Raw genomic sequence first — 27,448 nt, forward strand, 5'->3', positions numbered from 1 at the left:
TCCTCTGCACGTGTCCAAACCAATGCAATCTTGCCTCTCTGACTTTGTCTCCCAACAGTCCAACCTGAGGTGACCCTCTAATGTACTCGTGTCTAATCCTGTCCACCCTCGTCACACCCAATGCAAATCTTAGAGCTGGAGGTGGTAGAGTTAAAGATGCTATCTCCTGCTTTCACGTCAGTGCCATCGTCTCCAACTCATATAACAAAGCAGGTCTCACTACCATCCTATAGACCTTCCCTTTCACTCTTGCTGATACCCATCTGTCACAAATTACTCCTGACACTCTTCTGCACTCATTCCACCCTGCCTACACTCTTTTTTTCACCTCTCTTCCACAATCCCCATTACTCTGTACTGTTGATCCCAAGTATTTAAACTCATCCACCATCAGCCAGCTCTACTCCCTGCATCTTCACCATTCCACTGACCTTCCTCTCATTCACACACATGTATGTTGTCTTGTTCCTATTGGCATTCATTCCTCTCCTCTCCAGAACATATCTCCACCTCTTCAGGGTCTCCTCAACCTCCTCCCTACTCTTGCTACAGATCACAATGTCATCTGCAAACATCATAGTCCAAGGGGACCCCTGTCTAATCTCATCTGTCAACCTGTCCATCACCATTGCAAATAACAAAAAGGCTCAGAGCTGATCCTTGATGTAATTCCAGCTCCACATTGAATGCATCCATCACTTGTACCGCAGACCTTACCACTGTCACACTTCCCTCATACATATCCTGTACAACTCTTACGTACTTCTCTGCCACTCCTGACTTTCTCATACAATACCACAACTCCTTTCGAGGCATCCTGTCATATGCTTTGTCCATGTCCACAAAGACACAATGCAACTCCTTCTGGCCTTCTCTGTACTTCTCCATCAACACCCTCAGAGCAAAGATTGCATCTGTGGTGCTCTTTCTTGGCATCAAACCATACTGCTGCTCCTTAATCATTTACCTCCCTTCTTAACCTAGCTTCCTCTACTCTTTCCCATAACTTCATGTTTATCAATTTTATCACCCTGTAGTTACTACAGCTCTGCACATCCCCCTTATTCTTAAAAATCGGCACCAGTACACTTCTTCACCACTCCTCAGGCATTTTAATATTTTCCAAGATTCCATTAAACAATCTGGTTAAAATCTCCACTGCCATCTCTCCTAAACACCTCCAAGATTCCACAGGTATGTCATGTGGACCAATGGCCTTTCCATTATTCATCCTCTTCATAGCTGTCCTTACTTCCTCCTTGACTAATCCATTGCACTTCCTGATTCACTATCTCCACATCATCCAGCTTTCTCTCTCTCTCATTCTCTTCATTCATCAGCCTCTCAAAGTACTCTTTCCATCTTCTCAACACATCCTCCTCACTTGTGAGTATGTTTCCATCATTATCCTTTATATCCCAAACCTGCTGCACATCTTTCCCAGCTCGGTCCCTCTTTTTAGCCAATCGGCACAGGTCATTTTCTCCCTCCTTAGTGTCCATCCTCTCATACAACTCATTATACGCCTTTTCTTTTAGCCTTCGCCACCTCTCTCTTCACCTTGCGCCTTATCTCCTTGTACTATTGCATACTTTCTCCATCTCTCTGACTATCCCATTTCTTCTTCGCTATCTTCTTCCTCTGTATACTCTCCTGTACTTCCCCATTCCACCACCAGGTTTCCTATTCCTCCTTCCTCTGTCCAGATGTCTCGCCAACCACCCTTCTGGCTGTCACCCTTACTACTTCTGCTGTAGTTGCCCAGCTGTCTGGTAACTATTCACTGCCACCCACTGCCTGTCTTACCTCATCCCTAAACTTAACCTTTCAGTCTTACTTTTTCATCTTCCACCATTTCATCCTTGGCTCTGCCCTCACTCTCCTTCTCTTCTTGATCTTCAATGTTATCGTACAGACCACCCTCCTATGCTGTCTAACTACACTTTATACTGCCACCACTTTGCAGTCTTTAATCTCCTTCAGATTGACTCTTCTGCATAGGATATAATCTACCTGTGTGTATCTTCCTCCACTCTTGTACATCACCCTATGTTCCTCCCTCTTCTTAAAATATGTATTCACCACAGCCATGCCCATCCTTTTCGCAAAATCCATCATCTGACCTTCTTTATTCCTCTCCTTGACACCATACATACCCTCGTCCTCATCTCCTCTGTTCCCTTCACCAACATATCTATTGAAATCTGCTCCAATCACCACTTTCTGTCCCTTGGGTACACTGTTCATCATTTCATCCAACTCACTCCAAAAAAGCTCACTAACATAAGCATGTATTATTTATAAAGAGCTATTTTTTTAAATGTTCAATTGTTGAACTTACTTTTGATCTTAATTAAAAAAACAGGGTTGGAGGGATGTTTTTTTCTTACTAATTGTAAAAAGGTGTTCTGGTGTGTTTTGGGTGTTGAGAACAAATTTGTATCAAAGAGAATGAAATAAATACAAAAAGAAACAGGAGTAGGATCAATTCCTGTCATCATTAGCTTTCATAGCTCTTCTATATTATGATTTGATTTCAAAAAAGTTTAAAAAAATATCACCATCTATACCAGGTAAGCATACAACTTCTGTTTAAGTGTCAACATAAATTTCCTTTTCAAGGAAACATGCTGATTTCTTAATGTGCACCCTACTTAGTTTGATGACAACTACAATTGCAATTCCAAAAAGGCTGGAACAGTATAGAAAATGCTAATAAAACAAAAGGAGCATTTTGCATCCTGTACTATAATGAAAACATATATATTTGATGTTTTATCATTTTTTTAAAATACTCATGTCAAATCTAATGATGGCAACATGGTACAAAAAGTGTTTACCACTGTGTAACACCACCATTTCTTTTAAAAACATTTGGGAACTGAAGACACAAGTTAAGTTTAGCAATCAGAATTTTTCCCCATTCATCTATTATGCAGGTCTTCAGATAGACAATTGTAGGTGGTCTTCATTACCGTATTTCGTGGTTCATAATGTGCCACTATTCTCAACTGGAGACTGGTTAGGACTGCACATGGGCCAATTTAGCATCAACACTCTTTGCCATTCCATCCAAATACTTAACACTAGAATTACCAGAGCCTACGAAAAAACTTGTAGATCCGTCCCACCTTAAATCGCTCCTTAAATCCGTTCGCACCTCTCCACCATCGTCTTTTGTCTTCTAAATGTGGAGCTAAAGACAAGCTGCAAGCAGCTGGCTACTCCATCCCCCCACCGACTTAGAACGTGCACGTACTTCTCCCAGCTCTTGCCTTGATTGATTATCTGGGAGTGAAGTGGAGTTTTAGTGTGGAAATAATAGATCGTTATTTGGAACACACGCATTTCATGTGCGTTCCATTTCTACAGTAATCTGTGTAAACACATTTTTAAAACAGAAACGTTTTTCATGTACTAGTAGTAAATGACAAAATGTAGGCATAAACTATATAATGTATGAAGCCTGAAGTCCAAATATCAAAGAAACACTTTCACGAAAGGTACAAATATAACAGAACAAGTGCGCTTTTATTCAAAAATATAACTGCCGAAAAAAAAGCCGCCTTAGTGTGCGACATTGACACTCATTTACTATGACTGCTGCTGTGGCGCAACAGTATCAGTTGCTGACTGGGAATCAAGAGGTTACGAGTTTGATCCTGCTCGACTTCCTTTTGAGAAGTGAACTGCTCTTATTTTTACTATTTTAGAATAAAAAGATACATTTGATTTCAGTCTGTAACAGCCGGTGTAATTTATGATATTTGTAAAGGTTAGCTTTGTCTTTGTTTTTTTTATTCACTTTTCATTCTCTCTGTCGCGTTCAGGATCCTTCCCTACCCCATCTGACACTGTTGTTTTCACATAAAGACGCGGTATAGCTCTGCAGTGTATCACGATACATACGACCGCGTGTTTTTTTTTCCCAATCTTGCCAGTCCCCACATGTTGCTGTATGCTGTTTCTTTTGTACTCCAGGACATGCAGAGGAAAGCATAGTAAAGAGCAGTAACTTCAGCGTTATATGCAATCATCAGACACTCCCGATCTGACACTGCTGTTTTCACATAAAGACACGCTATAGCTCACCCAAGGAGTGCCCTTCCTACATTTACAACATGTGTACTTGTTGCAGTGTACACACCTCTCTGTGCTATGGTTCCTATTACACTGAACAAGCACCTGTAATTTGCAGCTCTATTCATTATCTCAAAACACCACGCACATTCACAGTAATTCCCAGTTATGTCCACCACTCACACCCACGCCCACAACCATACAGAACTGATTCCACATCAGAGAATTTCCAGTTCCAGTTCAGGTGTGTAATAGAAACCACAGCATAGAGAGAAGTGAGTACATTGTAACAGGTGCACACGTTGTAAATGTAAGAAAGACGATCCTTGCGTGTGTGTGAACAGTTAACATTTGAATCTGATGATTGCATATAGCGCTGTCTTATTCAGTGTGCTTATTCAGTGCGTGCAAGAACATGCAGGTGGCCAGTTGCTGTGTGCTACAACATGCTGGCGGTGATCAACACACATTTAAAAAAAGAAAGAGACAAATATATGTGACGTTTTGATTAAATCATTTTATGATGCAAATAGTACCAATCAGAAAACATCATCGAAGTAATGCAATATTATTTGAAAACGAACAGCGTCAGATCGGGTGTGAATTTATACTGTGACGCTGTTAGAGTCAGATCAGAAGCTGAATAAGCCGAATAAGCTCCTGTTCTGACTCTAAGTAAAAAAACATGAATTAATCAACAGAAATAACCGCGATCGACATTTTAAACTTAACGATTTACAGTGCATACCAGTGTTTAAATTTTATGTCCGTTTGAGGTTACAAAGAAAAAAAAAACACTTCCTCCCCAGCAGGGAATCGAACTCTGGTGTCTAGGACACGGCAAGGCTGGCTGTGATTCTGCAAATCTTAGCATTACACCACAGAAGGTGTTATATTATTCCTGAACCTTTTGTATAGTTTATGCCTACATTTTGTAACATTTATTACTACAATATGAAAAAGTTTCTGTTTTAACAATGTGTTTACACAGATTACTGTAGAAACGGAACACATGTGAAATGCATGTGTTCCAAATAACAATCTATTATTTCCACTGTAAAACTCCAGCAGTTCAGGCACTCCCAGATAATCAATCAAGGCATGAGCTGGGAAAACTTAGTGAACGTTCTGCGACGGTGGGGGAAGGAATAGCCGGCTGATTGCTGCTTGTCTTAATCGGCACATTTAGAAGACAAAAGAGAGGTGAGAACGGTTTTAAGGTGGGCCGGATCTACGAGTTTTTTCATAGACTCTGGTAATTCTAGTGTTAAAGGATAAAGCAGTATCTTGAGCCATCTTTAAATAGTACTCCATACATATATGTCCTTATTTAAGCCAGCTGGTGGAGCCCCCACATGCTTTGTTTATTGCAACATGGCAGACTGAAAAAATCTAACACAACATTGTGTTTTCAATTAGGTGTATAACACATTTGAATATATTTTAATTTTCACCAGCCAGCATACAGATACACGGTATACACCAGAAACACCCCTAATATCATTAAGCATCATGTAAAGTCACCAGTAAACCAGTTAAACATTGTGATATATGGCCGTCAGTTTATACCGGCCAATACCCCCACATCGCTAGATGGAGCTCTCCCTGCAACATGGAGGGGCCCCGAATTCCAGCAGGGCATCATGGACATTGGAGTTTTTCTTCACAATCCTGCTGGATGCAGTGGGAACCACCAGGGGACGCTGCAGGGAGGAGCAAGGATTTATTTTTTCCATATAGTCCGGAAGTACTTAGTCACAGGGACAGAAGCAACGAAGTACTTCCGGGCTGAAGAAAAGATGGAGTTTTCATCTGACCCGGATGTGCTATGAAATCACATGGACTGAGGGACAGAATCACTTCCAGGTCAGGGACTATAAAAGGACTGTGGGAGATCCCAGCAGTGAGCCGAGTTGGGAGGGAGTGGAACGGAGCTGCTGGGAGTGGAGGAATAGTTATTGTTTAGTGTATTGTTTAGTAGTGATTTATTATTGAGTATTGTGGAGTGGAGGTGCTTTGTGTACAGCATTATTATAACAAAATTAATTATTGGACTTTTACCAGGTGTCTCAACGTGTTGTCTGAGGGTTCAGGGGTCGACAGCACCCCCTGTCTGTCACAACATATTAAGAGTCATGGCTAGACAGAAGTTAAATGATATGCATTATCTAATTTTTAATTACTTAATTTTTTTAAATTTTAATTTCAAATGTACTGGTACATAGGAGTATGACAGGATGTCCTAGTTAAACAGGCAGGCAGGTTCAAGAACATTGAATAACATTAAAAACAGTACACGAGACTTTTCAATAGTAAAGAGCTCCCAGAAAAAAATTTGATTTTCAGTGCAGTGGTTTTGCAAATTGTACTTTTAAATGCTTTGAGAAATTATGGTAGCGTTAGACAAGGTCTAAAAAAAATCTATTGCCAATAAAAAGAATAGGAAGAAAATCTTGCCAGCTAGCTGCACAGCAGTTATGTTTGAAAATGAAATGTTTAGAATGATAATTACTTTAAATGCTCTTAACACCGTTTATAGAGCACACAGAGGTAGAATGAAGAAATTAAGACTGGAACTGAGGTAAGCTTGTGCAGTGATGGAGTACTAAAATCGCTAACATTGCACAATGAAATATCTATTGAGGTATCCTATATTTGATCAGCTGGAAGAATTTTAATCAACCCGTCATTACCCAATAGAAAAGTGGTGTGTTATAATTTCATAAACTGGAAAAAAAATTCATTCTCTCTTAGAAAGGAAAGGTTCAAGAATTCTTTAGAATGGCAACAGTTCACTAAAGCTATTATAAAATATGCATTCCAGCATTTCCCAAGCCTTTTTTGTTCTTTTAATAATCAAATTAAACTGAACTCTCTTGTCATGTAGCTCTCTGGTTGTGCTTTCACTTTGATGGACTATTCTTTGGAACACAGTCTCCATAATACTGCATTATTTTTATGATCATATCTTTGATTGAACTATGAAAAAAAAATTACAATATATTATACACAATGGAATGTTGTATGTTTTCAGAAAATCTGAGATTACTTTAAATCCAAAACTGTACAATTTTTTTCAGTAGGATGTGTGAAACATATGAATTGGAGGGTCAGGCATTCGATAACATCATTCACAATCTGGATGTCACGTCAGATATATTTTTAATACACCTAGTCAAGAGCAGTTTACAAAACATAAACTTTAAACTGAATTACACCATGCTTTGCACAAACTGATGAAGAATAAATCATGTCAATAGAAAAGTTCCATTCATTATCTAAATGGTAATTAAAACGGTCCTGTTCTCAACGTTGTTTTAGATCATCTAGGGTGCTCTATGAAATAATCTGACAGAGTCAGAGTTAGCTACGTATATCTTCATTACTACACAGTATATTGTCAAGTATAGATGTTGATAGAAGTTTAGGAAAGTTGGGCAATTTTATTTTAATATAGTTTCCATATTACACACAGTAAAATAAGAAGATTAACAGACTATTTGAGCTGCAATTGTTCAAATGTTGTAAGGAAATTGTCGATATAGCGACCTCTAAACATCACACTATAAAGTGCCTTTCCAGAACTAAATGCTGGATTGTTTAATGATGACTGGAATAAATGAGAATAACTGAAACAAACATCTGCGCTTCAAAGCTTGGTGAATGTTTTGTTTCTTTATCCTTCTGTTTAAAGTCTCAAAGCAACTACTATACATTTACAACCAAGTAACAAAATTCAAAGTTATTTAATGCTATGTTCCTCTCTGCTTTAGGTTTCTGCAACATTACTTTTTCTTTATACATATGCTTTTTGTATTCCAAATGAAGTAAGTTATAATTGCATTTATTTTTTGAAACTGTAACTCTTTCATATTTCAACTGTTGTCGGACAATTGAAGAAAACTGATGAAGCTGACATGCAATATTATTCACTGATAAGTGCATGTTCTTCATCAAGTTCTATAGAATCCCTTCAGTGTGGCAGTGATAATGTGGATCAATAATGTACTATACACTTTTTGTTCATATCTTACCAGTACAATCCTCTGAATCCATGTCTATTTATGGATATGAATATCTAGGGGTTCAATAGCATCAGAAAATTACATTAGTGATAATGTGCACCCCTGTTTTGTTCTACATTCTAAAACAAATAGAACATACTGTATATTTCATGTTAACAGAAACCAAAGAACTTGAGTGTATTCCATGCATATATGTTGGATTAAAGAGTACAGTGAAAAGAATTTTTCCCATTTGCCTTTACCAAAAGATTTTTCTATGTTTAAAGATATATCATGCTGAACAATTGACAAAAGTATGAGCATAACTGTCTGCTTTTAACCAACAATTATTTATCCTTACGATATTATACAAGAGAGCACATTTTAATAAAGCTCTCACCAAAATGTCATTATACTTTTTCAGAATGTAAACTGGTCACTAGGCTATACACTCTAAGGGGTTTTAAATTATGTTTTGTGAAACAGTAATTAATGCATATCAAAGCTTCCAGCTTCCCTAAACATGGATAGAATTAATAGTGCTAATTAAAAAGTAGTTTTTCATAGAATTGTAATGAATAGCCATCTAGGCCTGATGCTTTCTGACTTCATAAGGATTTAATAGCACCCTGTATCCTGAAAGAGCTTCAGTGGTTCAGTCATAACCTCTATGAACAGAGCATTGAGCAGTGGCATTTCTATTTTATTTAAGAAATTTTTGGCATGGCACTCATTTTCATTTAATTTCGATGTTTTCAAAATGTTGTTGCATTCAAGATGTACTTTTCATGGAAGTTGTGATTTGGGGTCTTTTTCAGTTCTCATCTCATTAATTTTAATAATAATAATAATAATAATAATAATAATTAATTACATTTATATAGCGCTTTTCTCAGTACTCACTATCATTAATTTTAACCATTTTTAAGACACTTTATTTTCTATTGTAGGCGTTTATTCCATTTCTGATATTTGGTTTTTGTTTTAGAAGTTGTTTTAATTAATTTGCAAAGCAGTCAACATTTTTCCAACACTCGTTTGTTTTCGTCATGGGCCCCACCATTTTAACATTTCATTATATACTGTTGCTATGGCGGCTGCTACTGAGGGATCACCGAGTGTGATTATCTTTGATGTATTCAGGTCAACAACATAAAGATGACTATCATACACTTCCTGGTCATCACTTTAAACTTTTTTGTGTGTATTTTTTTACTTAAGATGCCTGGTTTAGATCTTTTAGCTTTGTTTTGTCTTTTATATTTCAGGCATAGTGTATTTGCTTTATTATTTGGTTTGAATTACTTTCTCATTTCAACTGCCTCCTGGTGTACCAATGCTCAAAAATATATTTGTTGACCTAAAATCATATAGTAACAGCTTTAGAATTCCCTTGTTTCTCCTGTACTTATAATATTAGGTATCTGGTCTTTTGCTTACAATGTCTCAAGCACATATTTTCTACTAAAATGTTGTAAAATAAATCAGTCCTTTTGTCCATGACCATTAGATGCACCAGCCAAAGTGCTCACGGAAAATCTGCTCCAATAAAAACAGGCAGGGATACTTTGTACTTTTGGCATATTGTATTCTGTGTTGTTATAATTTACACAAACTATGCAGTGAAATTCACAGAGCTGGAAAGTGGCCAATGCTACTGTGGCACGCGGCTGGGGGTGGTACCCAGCCGGGATGCCCAGAAGGGCCGGAGGAGGGCTCATGCCTCCTCCAGACCATGAGGGGGCGACTTGCTTTGGGGGCCACGGGTGCAGAGCTTTGAAGCTCAACCCTGTAGGGGCCCATGGTCACCGCCAGGGGGCGCCCAGATGCCTTGGCAGACTTGGACCTCAGCACTTCCGCCACACCAGGAAGTGCTGGGGGGAAGAGGAGCAGAAACACCCGGAGTGCTTCCAGGGATACAGCCGGCACTTCCGCCACACTGGGGCGTGTCGGTGGAAGATTGCCAGAGCACACCTGGAGCACATCCGTGGGATAATAAAAGGGGCCGCCTCCCTTCATTGAGGGCTGGAGTCGGGTGAGGAGAAGGACTGAGCTTGGTGGAAAGGAGTGGAGGCGGCCTGAAGAGAAGAAAGGTAGAGAGTGTGAGAGACCTGCACTTTGGGGAAGTCTTGGGGGTTTGTTGTGTGTGCACTTACTGACATTTGTAAATAGAACTGTAAATAAACGTGTGTTGGTGAATTTGCCATGTCTATCTGTCTGTGTCCGGGGCTCGTTCCACAGTTACATATAGATCAACCATGCAATTAAGTTTTTTGTACTCTTTACATAACAGAATAAATCTGAACTGTACTGATTACACTGCATTACTTATTTTTTTATCAAATTTAAACTTTCGCCACCTGTCACTATGTCCAGAATATTAGTCAACACTCAGCATTACAAGAATTCTTATGGATTGTGTGTGTACCATATACAGTATGTAAGAGAGCAGTGCAATACTGAAATCACATCTATATTTAATGTACCTACAGCACGTGTGTTAAAAACAGAGGATAAAGCTTTTTGTAAAATGTATAAATGAATAAATAATATCATAAATTAATAAACAATATCAGAATTATACCTCATCAAAGTATATTGTAGACATGAGTGTCAGATTCATCATTTATCTTTTCAGTGAACATCAAAAAACATTACCCTAAAAAAAAAAAAAATATATATATATATATACTGTATTATATATATATACCGTATATACTAGGGGTTGATGATGGTTTAGGATAAGTACACCATGGAACATAAAAGAGCTTATGAAGCCTTGAACCGAAAAAAGCAAGATCTCAGATATCGTAAAAAAAAAATAGGAGGTAAAGTCATTTTACTCGCTGTAGATTTTAGTCAAACATTACCAGTTATTCCACGAGGGAGACCAGCAGATGAACTCAACGCATGTTTAAAATCCATGCTTCTCCCACGGTCGGTTATATGTCGCGTGTTCTCGGGTAGGTACACCAAAAAATGTATACATTTAAGCATGTAATGGGCAAACAAAAAATGAGGTATACCCGAAGGCACTGCAGTAGTACTTAATGTAACTTTACTTCTTAAATGTTAATGTTTTACTGTTTAATAATTTATACGTTTCTTATATGTTGTTCAAATTCTTTTATCAAAATACCAGTGACAGCGCAATGCACGATAACATGGAGTGAATACACCATACGCATCCGCCCACGGCCGCCCTGGTGTGCGCAGATAGGAGTTGATTCTACAATAAAATAAAATAAAGATAAAAAGAGTAATAGAATCATCACCCATAAAGCGGATAGTAGACGTGACGTACTATATGTGTACCAGATTTCAAGTCAATAGGTGAAACGGTTTGCGAGCTACAGGTGATTTAAAATCCTGGACAGACAAACGAATAGCCACGGTAGCAAATTATAGAAGAAGATTTTACTGTTTAATAATTTATATTTATATGAAATGTGCTTCTTATATATTACTTCATATTCTCATATGATAATGATGTTAATGTTGTTTATATTGATTTCTATGTTATTGTAAGTGCATGTATGTGTGTATATGTATGTATATATATATATATATATATAATATATGTGTATATGTATATATATATAATATATGTGTATATGTATATATATATATATATATATATATAATATATGTGTATATATATAATATATGTGTATATGTATATATATATATATAATATATGTGTATATATATATATATATATATAAATAATATATGTGTATATGTATATATGTATATATATATATATATATATATAAATAATATATGTGTATATGTATATATATATATGACAGCAACACTCATAACAATGACAACACAATTACATTGACAATCATGTTACGTTATTTTTAAAATGTTTCCTTTACTTTTTCATAACCTCTTTAACACACTACTTCTCCGCTGCGAAGCGCGGGTATTTTGCTAGTATATATATATATCCTAATATTGCCAATTCTAGACATGTGTTTGCATGATACAAATATTGAGAAAGTAACCAAATACAAATCATAGATATATCAAGAGGTTAGGTCCACTCACTGAGTAGTCAGTCCATCGTCAGTACTAATACTATTATTCACTATTGTTCTTTCAGATCAAGAAAAAATCGAAAAGCAGAAGGAGAACTGATCACCATATGTTTATGCATCAGGAAATAAACTACTAATAATAAACATGCTTCCATTTGTATACATACATATTAAGAGACTAGATACATATATATAAATATATATATATATACAGTAATCCCTCCTCCATCGCGGGGGTTGAGTTCCAGAGCCACCCGCGAAATAAGAAAATCTGCGAAGTAGAAACCATATGTTTATATGGTTATTTTTATATTGTCATGCTTGGGTCACAGATTTGCGCAGAAACACAGGAGGTTGTAGAGAGACAGGAACGTTATTCAAACACTGCAAACAAACATTTGTCTCTTTTTCAAAAGTTTAAACTGTGCTCCATGACAAGACAGAGATGACAGTTCTGTCTCACAATTAAAAGAATGCAAACATATCTTCCTCTTCAAAGGAGTGTGCGTCAGGAGCACAGACTGTCAGAAAGACAGAGGAAAGCAAACAAATCAATAGGGCTGTTTGGCTTTTAAGTATGCGAAGCACTGCCGGTACAAAGCTGTTGAAGGCGGCAGCTCACACCCCCTCCGTCAGGAGCAGGGAGAGAGAGAGACAGAGAGAGAGACAGAGAAAAACAAACAGTCAAAAATCAATACGTGCCCTTCAAGCTTTTAAGTATGCGAAGCACTGTGCAGCATGTTGCTTCAGGAAGCAGCTGCACAGAAGATAGCAACGTGAAGATAATCTTTCAGCATTTTTAGACGAGCGTCTGTATCGTCTAGATGTGCGAACAGCCCCCCTGCTCACACCCCTACGTCAGGATCAGAGAAAGTCAGCGCTAGATAGAGAGAGAGAAAAGTAAGTTGGGTAGCTTCTCAGCCATCTGCCAATAGTGTCCCTTGTATGAAATCAACTGGGCAAACCAACTGAGGAAGCATGTACCAGAAATTAAAAGACCCATTGTCCTCAGAAATCCGCGAACCAGCAAAAAATCCGCGATATATATTTAAATATGCTTACATATAAAATCCGCGATAGAGTGAAGGTGCGAAAGGCGAAGCGCGATATAGCGAGGGATCACTATATATATATATATATATATATATATATATATATATATATATATATATATATATATATATGCTAATAATTTAAAAATATCATTAAATTAACAACTTAAGGAAAGAAGAAGTATCAATGGTAATCTCTGTATGTGTTGTATATGAACACACAGCAAAAAAACTTTGTCTTACACTGAAAAGTAGCATCAAGAAACACACAGAAGTGCATAAACTTCAAATGTAGCATGCCAAGTCAAATGATTTATTTAAACCAGTTTAAGCATCCAAGAGCTAAAAATCCACAAAGGCTCTCTCTGTAAAAGAGCCTTGTAATCATCACCAGCCCTTGCATCTTTCTGGACAGTAACCAAGTGATTGCATTCCATAAAATGTCTAGTGACTATTTGATTTACAAATTTGTTGTGCTCACATTCTGATATTTTCGTACAGATAATTTTTTTAACATAAAAAAGAAAATACAGACAACAATATAAAATGCCCTTTAACTCATAATTTGATCTCTGTTTTAAGGTAATTACAAAAGTTAGCACTTTCAAACCAATCTGTTTTGTAAATGTTTCATATTTTTCTGCCGAGGTATTTTAATGATGAAAATACTAATAAAAAATGCAGATTATGCAATATAAGTAAAAAGTGACGAAGTACCACAAAATAATCAGAGATTGTTTTTTTTATAGTGCATATAGATAAGAATGGTAAAACCCCACTGTTCTTGTTAGTAAATATTTTTCCACCTTAGATGCATTTTTATTTAAGATCATTCAGAATTATTTTTTTTTATTCTTAATTGAGTCTCATTGCCATTTTAGAATTTCAGCAGATAGTTAATTGTTTTTAGGAAGTACTACACCATGTTTTACATCATGAAGTCTTTCAGCACAGCACCAATAATCATTTGTCCAAGATTATGGATTTGTGTTGTGAAGAAGTGCTGGTTTAGTGCTTTAGGTTTTGATCTTCCTAGCAACAACCCATAGCTTTCCACATCTCAATTACATTTTTAGTATTAGCCTTTTGGCTCCACTTCAGTTTTTGTGCTCTTGACAATTGTTGTTTGACTATGCTAACAGTTAAGCCCTTTGGCTTTTGATAGAAATCCAGTCTACTCAAAAACCTGTTTGTTCTAGTTTCTGTCTCAAAAGCAATGCACATCTCCTGGTCTGTCTCTAACAACATCTAGCAGTTGCTCTTTCCAGTTTTGAAAGTTTAAGGGCAGACAGACAACGTCTGTGCTGCGGTCCAGTCAAACCACTTCAAATACATTGTGTCTGGCATGACACATAGTAAGTCTCTGCTCTTCACAATATGGTAGCTAGAAAAAGAATGGTTGAGGGTGTTGTAGTAATTAGCAACTTTTACTGTTTCTTCCTGATATTTATGTCTATAATATCATGAGACAATTCTGATTTTAGTCTTTGATGCCAAATAAGATATGTGATTTGAAGCAATTTAAAATTATTTGAATTATTTTACCTCATGTACTATAGTAGCATCTTACAGCATTTTCTGTGTGTACCCAAACCAGAGCTGAAAAAATTAACCCATTAACTTTGAACATTTGTCTTTGGCACACATTTTCCCTCATTTGTCATCATGCTCCATAATAGGTGTACTTTTGTCCCACCACCCAATAGTGAAGCTCAATCAAATGAGATTTTTAATTGAATTTTATGGACATTTTGATATTGTTTGGTTTTGTTCAATTTACATATCCTTTGAAACAAATTTCATCAAGGGAGTTTGTTATCTGAATACTCCATTAAAAAGATTTCAGGCATTTGCCAGGCTATACTACAAACGACATGGGCAGAGTAACACACAACAGTTATTATTTTTTGGTGAGGTATTCCGTTATTGTTAGTTAACACCAGTACTAGCTGAAGTACCAATGAAGTAGGCAAAACTACATTACGAAATTTTTAAGTGGGCTATTTCTTCAATGTTAGTTAACAACAGTAATCATTAAGTAGGCAAAATTACATAAAGGATTTTTTAAAAATATGGAATAAATGAAACATAAAGCTATCATGCTGGGCAGTGTAGAAAAATAAGGCTGGCAGGAAACCATTTGGAGGAAGTCTTTTAGACTGACCAGCTGAATTTTATTTACAGCTTAACTGAGACCATAGAATCAAAAATACTTACAGTATGTTTTTTGTCAGTTAAGACTCAGCATTCAAACAGACAGACAATCAGGAATGAAGAAGTCTTATCTGGTTAATTTAAGAAAGGAAGTGTTTATATATGTTTTACATAAACACAACATAAAACCTGTGTTCACACACTCAGTCTCTCTGCTGATTTCTAAAAAATCCTTAGTGATATTTGAAGTGTTTGTTACAAACAGGTGCAAATAATGGCATGCCGAACTATGAACATAACCCATACACAGCCCATAAATTTTAACTTCACCTTTCAGTATACCTTCATTATTTATTTGTATAATCAAAATAAACATTCCCATTGTTGTTTTACTTGTAGTTTTATGGGAACTTATTCATCTCTGGTTACCATGTTCAGTTTCTTTTCCTCTGGAAGCTGTATTTTGCTAAATATGTTGCTGTCAAGATTGTAGCTTTAATTTGCCATTTTCTCTTTTTGTGTTTTTTGTAATTTACCCTGCTCCTTTTTTGTGCTCTCTTACTTTGTAAGTCTTGTGGTGGTTTGGACTATTTAAGTGTGCTATCTTGAATAACTGGGTGTATTATTTTTAGAGAAATGTTCAGGGGCCTCATGTATAAACAATGCACAAAAATGTTGCGTACACGTTTTTCCACGCTCACTTCGAGATGTATAAAAACTAAGCTTGGGTAAAGCCACGCACATTTTCATGGCAGCTTTCCCCCTTGCGTACAGAAGTTTCTGTTCAGATTTGCAAACTGCTGCACCCAGTGTCAAAGCAGTGCTATTGTTTCTGTGGTTCTTTTTTAGATTCACATCTATAATGCGGGTTTTACCAAATACACTGAAATTAGTTGCATATTATTTACAAATTTAATTCACTTGATTGTAATCATTCATATAATGGTGCAGATAATGGACAAACTATTCCAACTACCGTAGCTGCTTTAGCATTGTTAGAAGACATTGCAAATGGATGAATTAGAAAAGAGAGCATATTTATAGATTAAGATGACTGACTTCTAAGTTGATTTCGATTTCAAGAAGCTATCCTCTTGGAGCTGTGTACTGAACTGACATCAGCTTTACAAAGGCAGACTTTGAGGAATTGTGCTCTACCTGCCGTTTTGCAAGTTCTGTACACTGTCGGGCTTTTAGACCCATGAGCTATTTTAATGTGAACTTGCTGACTGATAGGGTATTTCTCAGTCATCACTGAGTTGCGCCTTGCCAGCTGTATAGGATGGTATTACCCACTTGTCATCCAGATATATAAGATTTCCTTACACTGTAGTTGAACTGGAAAACATCAAAGAGCAATTCACAGCAACGTCAGGTTCTTCAAAACGGTCAGAACGGTCATCTGCATGCACTTTGCTATTTGGTGCTGGATAAGCTACATCAGCCAGGGATGAATCACCAAAAGAATGAGCTGGCATCACATTATATATAGCTGGACAACCTATAAAAACGTCAGCTCTGAACAGTTGCAGGTGCTTTTTTGAACTAGTGCAGCAAAAGGCAATCAGTCCTTTTAAGGATAAAGACCAGAGAATCGATCCGTTGTGGCACTCAGTGCCGAAGCTACACTATAGAAGCAGCTTCAGAGAATGAATTTGCTTAAGTAAACAGAAAGCATTTCCACTCTATTAATGTGCAGCTCTATAGTGCACAGAATATGCGCGCCACGATGTGGCACACAATCGTGGCTTGCCCGTACCTGAAGAGATGTGGTATGATGAACCTGACCCAAAATGATTAGCCAAATCGGACAGAATTACAACTTTGTTTGAAAGTAATTAGCAGAATGTAACAGGTAATCATATGCAGCATTTATTTTTTAAAGAATGAATTTAATTTGTGGAAAATATCACATAGTACAATCCTTATATTGCTTAGTTGATTGGCCACATCTCTTACAGCATCCACTATTGCATTTTGTGAGTCAGTACAGTATCTATCTGCACACAGCCAGATGGTTGCCCAGCAGTTTCCAAGGCAGAGGTGTGTGTGCAGCCAGCGCCTGAAGATGAGCTTGGCACGGGAGCACCATCACTGCCTGACCATCTCACGGGGGTCAACTTTTGTAATATTGTTTGAAGCAGAATAAACAGATGGCATGCTGCGACTCGCCTTTTCACATTGACTATGATATCTGACCACTTCTTTTTTATTTTGGGCACTGTGCGACTTTCTGAACTTGAACTTTCGAGTGTCTCTGGCATGCTTTTGTTGCTTATACCACTGCGTAAGACAACAAATAGTATTTTTTCCTTGCCTCCACTTTTCATTCACTAAAATTCTTCTTTTTTTCCACATGCATTTGCCATTGTCTTTTAACCAAACACTGAATGGAAGGTGATAATTATATTGATTTGATTAAAAAATGCAAAATTCTGGAAGGAGTCATGGTGGGGCGGCAGGCGCATGTATGTGCGTTACATTTCACGCTTACCAGGATTTTTGGTGTGGAAGTGTGTGGAAGCTGGCTTATGCTGGGTTTTGTGCATCTGAATTTTGTTGTGCATAAGCATATTTCCACTTTTGTCCATACATCATATTTCAGTGTGAATTCTACGCATGGCATTATACATGTAGCCCCAGGAATCCAAATGTATAAAGACTGAAAACCAAGAAGTCAAGCTACGTTATTAGTCAAAAACAAAACAAAACATGACAATCACTGGAGAAAGGTCAGACACATGGTCTCTCCTACTCTGTTCACTTCTATATGCCAAAACAACTGTTGTGAGATGGAGCAACTTGAGATCTTGGTTTACAGTATCCATCCATGTTTTCTGCAACCTACCACAACTCTCATGTACGTATACTTCTGCCTTTATAATCCTTTGACATAGTTATTTTCGTCTTAGAGTTGCACATGATCTAACATCCTCATGCTTGCTTCATGCAGCTTGTCTGTAATACAGGCAAAACCAATGCTGCTCTGAATAGCCTCATTCCTTTTCTTATCCTTCAGCAAGGCAGTTTTTATAAACTGAACAAAATAGCCAGTGCACTGCTGGGCACACTCATGCAATTATCCACACTCAGTCATACAGCGGCATGTTACAGATGCTCATTAACCAATCATGCTTTTTCTATGATGTAGGAAAAGTATAGAGCACTAGGATAGCAGCAATGCAAATAAGAACAGAATATAAAAATTAAACCAATGTTTACAGAACTGTAGTAGCCATGCTAATCGCTGTGATATAATTTATAGTATAAATAGATAAAGAAAGTACTAAAAGTGTATTTCCCATTTGGTATGATTAAAACATATATAATTTATACATATTTGCAAGGTAGTTAGTTAAGCATTTAGTAGCAAGCATCTTTGCTATTGCATTTGTTTTTATTTTTATCATTGTAAGATTGTTTTTACTTCTCTGATTTGCTGAAATGTTTTAACATATGCAGAATTTTAGATATGCCACAAATCACTATACAAATCAATTTTCAAAGTGCATGTGCAAATATGCTTTGAAATTTGTGCTTATTTTTTAGATAATTCATCTACCATATTGAATTATGTGTTATTTTTTTTTTGTCCCCAAAAAGACTTCAACAAGTGTTTGAATTACATGTGTATGTACCCTTTCTGATAATGATATGTAAGTTTTAATTACCACCTAGTAGCTTACTTTGCATGACCTCGTACCCACAATAACTTCAGTTAGATTCTGTGCTTTACATTTTTTTTTCTGTCATCTAGTTTATTTTGAACAAAGAGCAATTGAGACTGCACAGTTGGCAAGGCAGTTGGCAGGATCATAAAGGGTGTACCTACGCTTTAATACACTAGATGAACAAGCTTACTCTTACTAATATTAATATTAGTGTATATCTGGCAAACACCTTTGACATAAGATGGAATGCAAATAAAATTAAGCAACTGTGTTTGACTTGGCTTTTTCTTGCTAGGCATAATCAGCTGGTGCATAGCAGGTGTATTGCCACTGCAAGAAGTGGACTGAGAGTCAACTGAAGTTTAGACTTACAAGATCAAGATATAATATAAGTTTTACAGGTATGTTTTTACATTATTTTAATAAACACTGCTAGTACAGCTTAGTTTTGGAAAAAATAAATTTTATTGCACCAAAACAAATAAGGAATAACTATTGTATATTACATCACCACCTATGGTAGAATAAGCAAAGCTTATAGGACAACAGAGAAATATTTTTGGTGGATCAAATAACACCATGATTAATAGCAAAAGCTATAAAACAGTAGGATAAACATTTGTGTACTCAGGTATTACCACCACAAATCTACCAAGCCAAGTACACCCAACAGAAGAGAAGATTATGGAACATTACAGCCAACAGTGTAAGTGCTGGTGATAAGGGTAAATCACAGTCAGAGTTAGCTCAAAGAGATTTGGCAATACACTGCAAACTAAACCACAGTAATTGGTGATCCTAAGACATGTTTAAAAAGGCTACTCCTAATATTACATACTTGTTGACCACTAATGGATTGCTGCCTGATAATACACAGTGCAACCAAATGACTTGCACAGGTGAGCAAAGCTAGATTGTTTCTAAATGATTTTAGTAATTTTTTGGGATCCTGAGTACTGAGTGAGATCATGCTTTCCTTGACTTGCACAGAAAAAAAAAAACTCAGAGAGTAGAAAGCTTCTTCTGTTTTGCTGGGATTAAAGAAAATGTTTGTGTGCTATATTTACCTAATTGATCTCACTACATGAAAATTAAGTTAGAAATTTAAACCTCATCCAGCAACACAGCAGTGGGAGCCTATCCAAACGTTTGTAAAGCTAAAGTACATTTCAGCTCTGATGAATTATTACATCTTAAAGAAACATGTACCACAGTCTGCTGGCTTGGTCCGCTGAAGCGCAGACCACCAGTTGTGAAGCACCATTTATAGTGGTAAAACATCCATAAAACATGGATGGATTAGTTTATAAGCATTTAACTCATAACATCACAAAAGAAAAACATAGCGGTCAACACTGAATCATCAACCCTGTTACAGGCTGACTCATAACCCCTACTTCTGAAGACTGAATCAGAGAAAGTAAAGCTAAGGCTAAATATACTATTGCCATAAAATAAATAAATAAATAATTACAGTAAAGTGATACCAAAGAATGTCTTAAGCAACATACAACATTGGGTTAAATATTGTTTATGGTTTTTGTTCAGTTTTAGAATTATTGATCAATCACATTTAACTTCTGTACTTTTTACCTCAGCCTAGTAATATAACCTCAGATCTACTGTTGTAATATGTATTTTAAAATATTTAGTATTTTATTCAAAATAGTCAAATTCATTTTGTGCAAAAATCTGGAAACAAATAGTGCCTTAATATTTTTAGATACAGGAACTTCCCAGAAGTCAAAACTGAGACTGACATTTTTTTAATATGTATATATTAGAAGAAATCCTACCATTACATAAAGTATTGAACCACCAACACTTTTTTCACACTTAATAATCTCACAAACTGCAATTTCGGTGCAATAGTTTTGGAAATTCTTTTTATGAGACAGACATTAAATAGTACATGACTCACATTAAATGATACAACTTTCAAAGATGAAATGTCATTAATAAAAAGTCATCCCAATGGATCAATAATTTACTGAATCACCTCTGGGAGCTTGCAATAATATTTTTGGATGAATATTTATTTAACTTTGCTCATTGTAATGGAATGATTTTTGCCCATTCCACTTTGTTAAAAATTATTTTAGCTATCTGGAAAGTGTGGTGGACTGCACTCAGGGGTTCCCAACAGGGGTGAATTTTGCCTGTGCACATTGTAAATTTGCTTTAAAAAGCTGAAGTCATGAATATCTCGATTATCTCCTAAAGACGACATGTGACTTACTCTTTGAACAACTGTGCCAAGAATATCTAAAATCGTAGGTGAAAAAGAAAAACAAGCGTCTCACTGATTGATTAGTTTTTGTCAACTCAGTGTTTTTATACTGGTACCTGCTCATTATTAGTTTTTTAATAAGTGAAATAGTATTATTACTGTATATACTCGTGGATAAGTTCTCCCGCGGATAAGTTGGGACTTGATTTTACAGTATATTTTCAGGTATTTTATAATGTCGGTCGTATAAGTCAAATGTGGAAAACTCACGCTATTGGTCCAAGAGATTGTGATATGCTAACACTCACCTGCGAGAGTAACCACGAAGCACACTGCCATTTTTTTCTATGTGGGTATCAGCATGTGCTCCTAACCTCTCTCAGTCTCTCTATCTCTATCGTGCCTATGTGACCACAAATACCCAAACTATTCCGAAGCAACGTTTGCACTGAGTTTTGTTTTTTGTATCTCACACCCTCATACACCTTTATCGTAAGAGCATCCCTTATCTACGATGGAGCATTCGATCAGAAGAAAATATGAAGCTGGTTTTAAATTAAACATCATTGAAGTAGCGAAAGAAATTGGTAACTGCACTGCTGCAACAAAATTCGATGTGTCTGTGAAACTGATGCGAGATTGAAGGAGGCAAGAAGATGCAAAAAAAAAAATTAAGTGTAGCGTTTTTGAACAGGCATATAAGTCAGGGTCTGATTTTATGCTTGAGTTTTTGGGTTTCAAGACCTGACTTATATGTGAGTATATACAGTATGTGCTATTATTGTTATTTGAACTTAATATAAAAATTTTTAAAAGCAGCATCTTAAAATTTCCCCATTGTCGAATTGCTTTATTATGGTAGAAGTATAACCTCAAATTACTGAACAAAACAGGATGGGAGTGAATTTACTTTTGAAAAGTTGCATCCAAAATGATAGTTCAGGTGGCCATCTTACAGACTTCTAAATAATGAAGAAGGATATAATACTGGGCTGTGGATGGCAAATGTCTGGATATTTTCAGTGTTGGAAACAGGTTCAAATTGTTATCATGCTGGTGATCAGATAGAACAGGGAAACCATACTTTTCTGGGCAGCATTTTAAATCCAAATGACCTGAACAGAGGCAATGTTGAGGATATGAGGCAAACCAAAACTTTTACCAGCAAAGAGAAAAATGCTGCAGGTTACTGCTATCCAATTCCATCTTCTGTTAATAAGCAACTACATTTACATATACAGTCACATTACATTACATATACAGTACATGCAAAAGGGCAGCTACAAACAACATTTATACACTGGACATAAATAACCATTTATATTTATGTAGCACTGCTGCAGTGTCTTAATTCCATATAGTGTTGAGATCACCCTTGATATAACAGAATAAATTGCTAGAGGAAAGATGAGAGACAAAAATAATGAGATGAAACGCCAATGAAGCACCTTGAAATCTTAATCAAAAGACCAGGCTAAGTTTGGTAATGAATAAAGCAAAGATTTCCAGCTACAAAACCAAAACCCTAAGACAAATTTCAAGGTCAAAAATAAAAGTAAGTTTTATTAGTGCTGGAAAGTCACTAATAAAAAATATAAGGTGTGAAGGAAATTTGTTTTAGATGTGTGATGCTACCTTAAATAAAGATTAGCGATCACAGCAAAGTCCACCCCAAATTACCAGCAATGGTTGTCATAACAATGAACAATACACTGCACAACAAAGTTTTTGCTTCTTGAACACTGGTGGATGTTTCTTATAGATTTTTGGGTGCTGATCACGAATATCACATCAAAATTTACCCATCACGTACCCTTTCAGTTTTGTCATGATTTTTTTTTATATTTGTATCCAAACATTTTCGCTCCCGTAGATGACTTATCAACAACGGTTTGTGCAGCCTGGGCATGTCCAGGCACGGAACCAGGCCAGGTTGGAAGCTGTTCTGTGGAAGTTGACATCCTGGACATGCCTGAGCACGCTGTCTCAGCATGCTATAAGGGTGGTTTGCATACACCAATCCTGCTCATTTGATTAATATAGAGTGTCAGTTTGTATGTGTAGTACCAGTATAGTAAAGTATAGTATCTGTAGCAATATAACAGTAAGTAAGCTTGATGCTATAGACGTTTTGGTGTCGAGCAATATGTATTGTCAATGTTGTAACAGCCACAATACATTCTACTATATCTGTGGCGAATATACACTTGCCCCTCAGAGATGTTGGATGACTGCTCTTGTGAGGAATGGGCACCTCACATTTGCTGTGCAACATGTGCTGTCAGTCTGAGAGCCTGGCTCAGAAGCACTCGAAAGACAATGCCATTTGCTGTTCTGATGATATGGCGAGAACAGAAAGACCATGTGACAGACAGTTTCTTCTGTTGACTAATGTGTCTGGTTTCTCTGCCAAAAACAAGAAGTCAATTGAATATCCTAATCTGCCTTCAGCAATTCCAAAACCACCAGAGGATTGGACCTTAGACAAACCAGATGAAGAAAGTGCAATGCAGGGTACTGACAGTGACATTGACCAGGATTTTGAACCATGCTCATCAGGTGATCCACATCTGATAACACAGTCCGAATTGAGCAATTTGGTCAGAGATTTGGGTCTGTCAAAAGCAAATGCCGACCTGCTGAGTTCAAGACTGGTGTTTGCTGTCACCAGGTATGAAAATTTCTGTGCTGACATCATGATATAATCAAATTTTTTGCACAAGTCGACAGTCTCTGTTTCTGTTGTGACATTGAAGGATTGTTCTCGGCCTTGGGTTGTGAGACCTGGAAGAGTGGTGTCCAGCCGTCTGGAGTTTTTTTTTTATTGTTTTTCTGTCCGCTCTGGCCATCGGACCTTACTCTTATTCTATGTTAATTAGTGTTGTCTTATTTTAATTCTTACTTTGTCTTTTTTCTCTTTTTTCTTCATCATATAAAGCACTTTGAGCTACATTATATGTATAAAAATGTGCTATATAAATAAATGCTGTTGTTGTTGTTGTTGTCTCTTCATTGATTTGTCAATGTTTAACCCTGAAAGCTATTCTGCTACACAAGGCAACGTTTATCCTTCAGTACCTGTTGGCTATGCAGCACACATAAAGGAAACGTATGAGAATATGGAACTGTTGCTGAAGCACGTCCAGTATAGCAGGTACAACTGGAATATCTGTGGAGATCTTAAAGTCATTGCTCTGTTACTAGGACTGCAGCTCAGCTATACCAAGTACTGTTGTTTCATCTGTGAATGGGACAGCAGTGCCAAAGAGTCGCACTATTCTCGACAGAACTGGCCACTCCGTAAAAAGTTAGTTTCAGGAAAGAAAAATGTGGCACATAAATCGCTTGTCGACCCGGCAAAGATATTTTTGCCTCCTCTTCACATAAAACTGGGACTCATGAAGAATTTCGTGAAAGCACTGAACAAGGAAGGCAAAGGTTTTCGTTATTTAAGACAGATGTTCCCAAGAATAACTGACGCCAAGATCTAAAAGGGCATTTTTGTTGGCCCCCAGATCAGACATGTTATGAGTGACAAGCGGTTTGAAGATCTATTAGTTGGGCCGGAAAAAATTGCCTGAAAAGCCTTCAAAGACGTTGTTGACAATTTTCTGGGCAATTACAGAGCCCCAAACTACATTCAGCTGGTAGACAAACTTCTCAAAGCATACAAGACAATGAAGTGCAACATGTCACTCAAGATTCATTTCCTCCACTCACACTTGGACTACTTCCCCGCAAATCTCAGTGCTGTCAGTGACAAACACGGTGAAAGGTTTCACCAGGACATTACTATGATGGAGAAACGATACCAGGGCAACTGGAATCCGTCAATGCTTGCTGACTACTGTTGGACACTGCAACGTGATGCACCAGACATTGAATACAAAAGAAAATCAGGAGCAAAACACTTTTAATTCTGTTGAATTTAATAGCTTATGCAAAACATAAACGTGACTAAATATGTTATTGTCAGTAAACATTGTAACAATAGCGCCTTCTTGCTCCCGTCCTGGCACAGACTCACACGGAGGCACGTATAAAAATCAAAATAAAGATTTATTTTTTTTCACCTGTGGGGCACGTCTTCCCTGTGAACCCCACAGGCAATACACAGTCCCAAATAAGCACTGTCCACAACCAAAACATGCCCTTCTGGCACCACCACTCCTCCCTTGAAGCTTCGTCCTCTCCTCCCGACTCTGGTCACTGAGTGGTGGTGGGTTGCCCCTTTTATAGCCCACCTGGAAGTGTTTCAGGTGCTTGACCACCTGGTCCCAATTGCACTTCCGGATGGGGCTGAAGATTTGTCCAGCCGGGCTGTGGAATCCAGGCAGCACCCCCTAGCAACCACCCCAGCTCCCAACCAGGCTGTGGAGGACTCCATCTCCCATGGAGCCCTGTGGGAGGTTGGGGAATCATCGTTGGCCAGGGAGGCTGCCACCATGCATTCCGGGGGAGGTATTGAGCTGCCCATGGTTCCTCCCCTGGAACATATGCAGCAGGGGCGTTCCGGCCGGGCATGGGACCCGGCTGCCCGTCACAACATATAAATGTCTATTTCTCAGAATTCCTATGTGATGCAGAACTATATTTGTGCATACCTAGCAGGTACCTGTCACAATCAGCAAAAACTTTTCAGGATGCAAGACTTTTCAAAAAAATTGTGCAGAGATATGGCAGCATTCATGAAAACAAAATGACAATGACAAAAAAAAAACATAATGTGCAAAATAAATACTTGAAAAACAAACTAATAAAGTTCAAATGTAGACATACAGTAACTAATTAAGAACCTAACAATAGCAGGAGTCATCATATGTGACAGATTAAAGCACCTATTTATTGCATTTTATTAGTACTAGGGTGTTGTACCGTGTTAACCATTATGAATGTAGTGAAAAGTCAAGCAAAATGAGACCTTTTATTGGCTAACTAAAAAGATTACAATATGCAAGCTTCTGAGGCAACTCTGGCCCCTTCTTCAGGCAAGATGTAATGATAGTCAACCCGGTCTTATTTTCGGGGAAACACGTTACAGTGGAACCTCGGTTTGCGAGTAACTTGATTTGCGAGTGTTTTGCAAGACGAGCAAAAAATTTGAATAAATTTTGACTTGATAAACGAGCAAGGTCTTGCAATACGAGTAGTACGCATATGCTTCGTCTGCCGAGCCGCACGTGATCACAACTTCTCTTTCACTCACTCACTCACTCACTCACTCACTCACTCACTCACTCACTCACTCACTCACTCACTCACTCACTCACTCACTCACTGCGGGATTGTGGCTCACTCATATAAGTCAACATCTGTGCTAGTATATAGCATTATTGTGTATGTGAAAATGGCCCCCATGAAGAAAAAAGTTGAAAAGGAAGGTGGTAAGAAGAAGGAGATGATTACGGTGGGAATTAAGAGGAAAATCATTAAGAAGCATGAACGAGGTGTGTGAGTGGCTGACATTGCAAGATTTTATAAAAAGTCTACTTCGACGATTTGCATGATATTAAAGAAGAGAGAAGAAATACGGGGGCTAGATGCAGCAAAAGGAGTCATGAGAGTATCAAAGCAATGGCCACATGTTCTGAAAGATGTAAAAAAGTTGCTTCTCGTGTGGATAAATGAGAAGCAACTAGCAGGTAATACTGTGACAGAGAACTTGATCTGTGAGAAGGCAAAGGGCTTGTACGCCGACCTTGTAAGTAAACTGCCAGGTACGTCAACAGAAAATGAAGAAGGCTTCAAGGCCAACAGGGGATGGTTTGATAACTTTAAAAGGAGAAGTGGCATCTATAGTATTGTGAGGCACGGAGAGGCTGCAAGTTCGGACGCTAAGGCAGCTGAGGCTTTCGCTGCAGAGTTCCAGAGGCTCATAGTTTCCGAGTGTTACCTGCCACAGCAAGTTTTTAACTACGATGAGACGGGGCTTTTTTGGAAAAAGATGCCAAACAGGACTTACATTACAGCATAGAAGAATGCAATGCCTGGTCACAAGCCCATGAAAGACCATCTCACCCTCTTGTTGTGTGCTAATTCAGGCGGGGATTTCAAAGTCAAGCCCCTGCTTGTGTATCATTCTGAGAATCCACGAGCCTTCAAGAAATGCAAGGTGCAAAAGAGCCAGTTAAATGTTATGTGGAGGTCCAACAGCAAGGCTTGGGTCATTCGTATCTTGTTTGTTGAGTAGATCAATGAGGTCTTCGGTCCT

This window comes from Erpetoichthys calabaricus, chromosome 6 (assembly GCF_900747795.2).
Source record: "Erpetoichthys calabaricus chromosome 6, fErpCal1.3, whole genome shotgun sequence".
In the NCBI taxonomy this organism is placed as follows: Eukaryota; Metazoa; Chordata; class Cladistia; order Polypteriformes; family Polypteridae; genus Erpetoichthys; species Erpetoichthys calabaricus.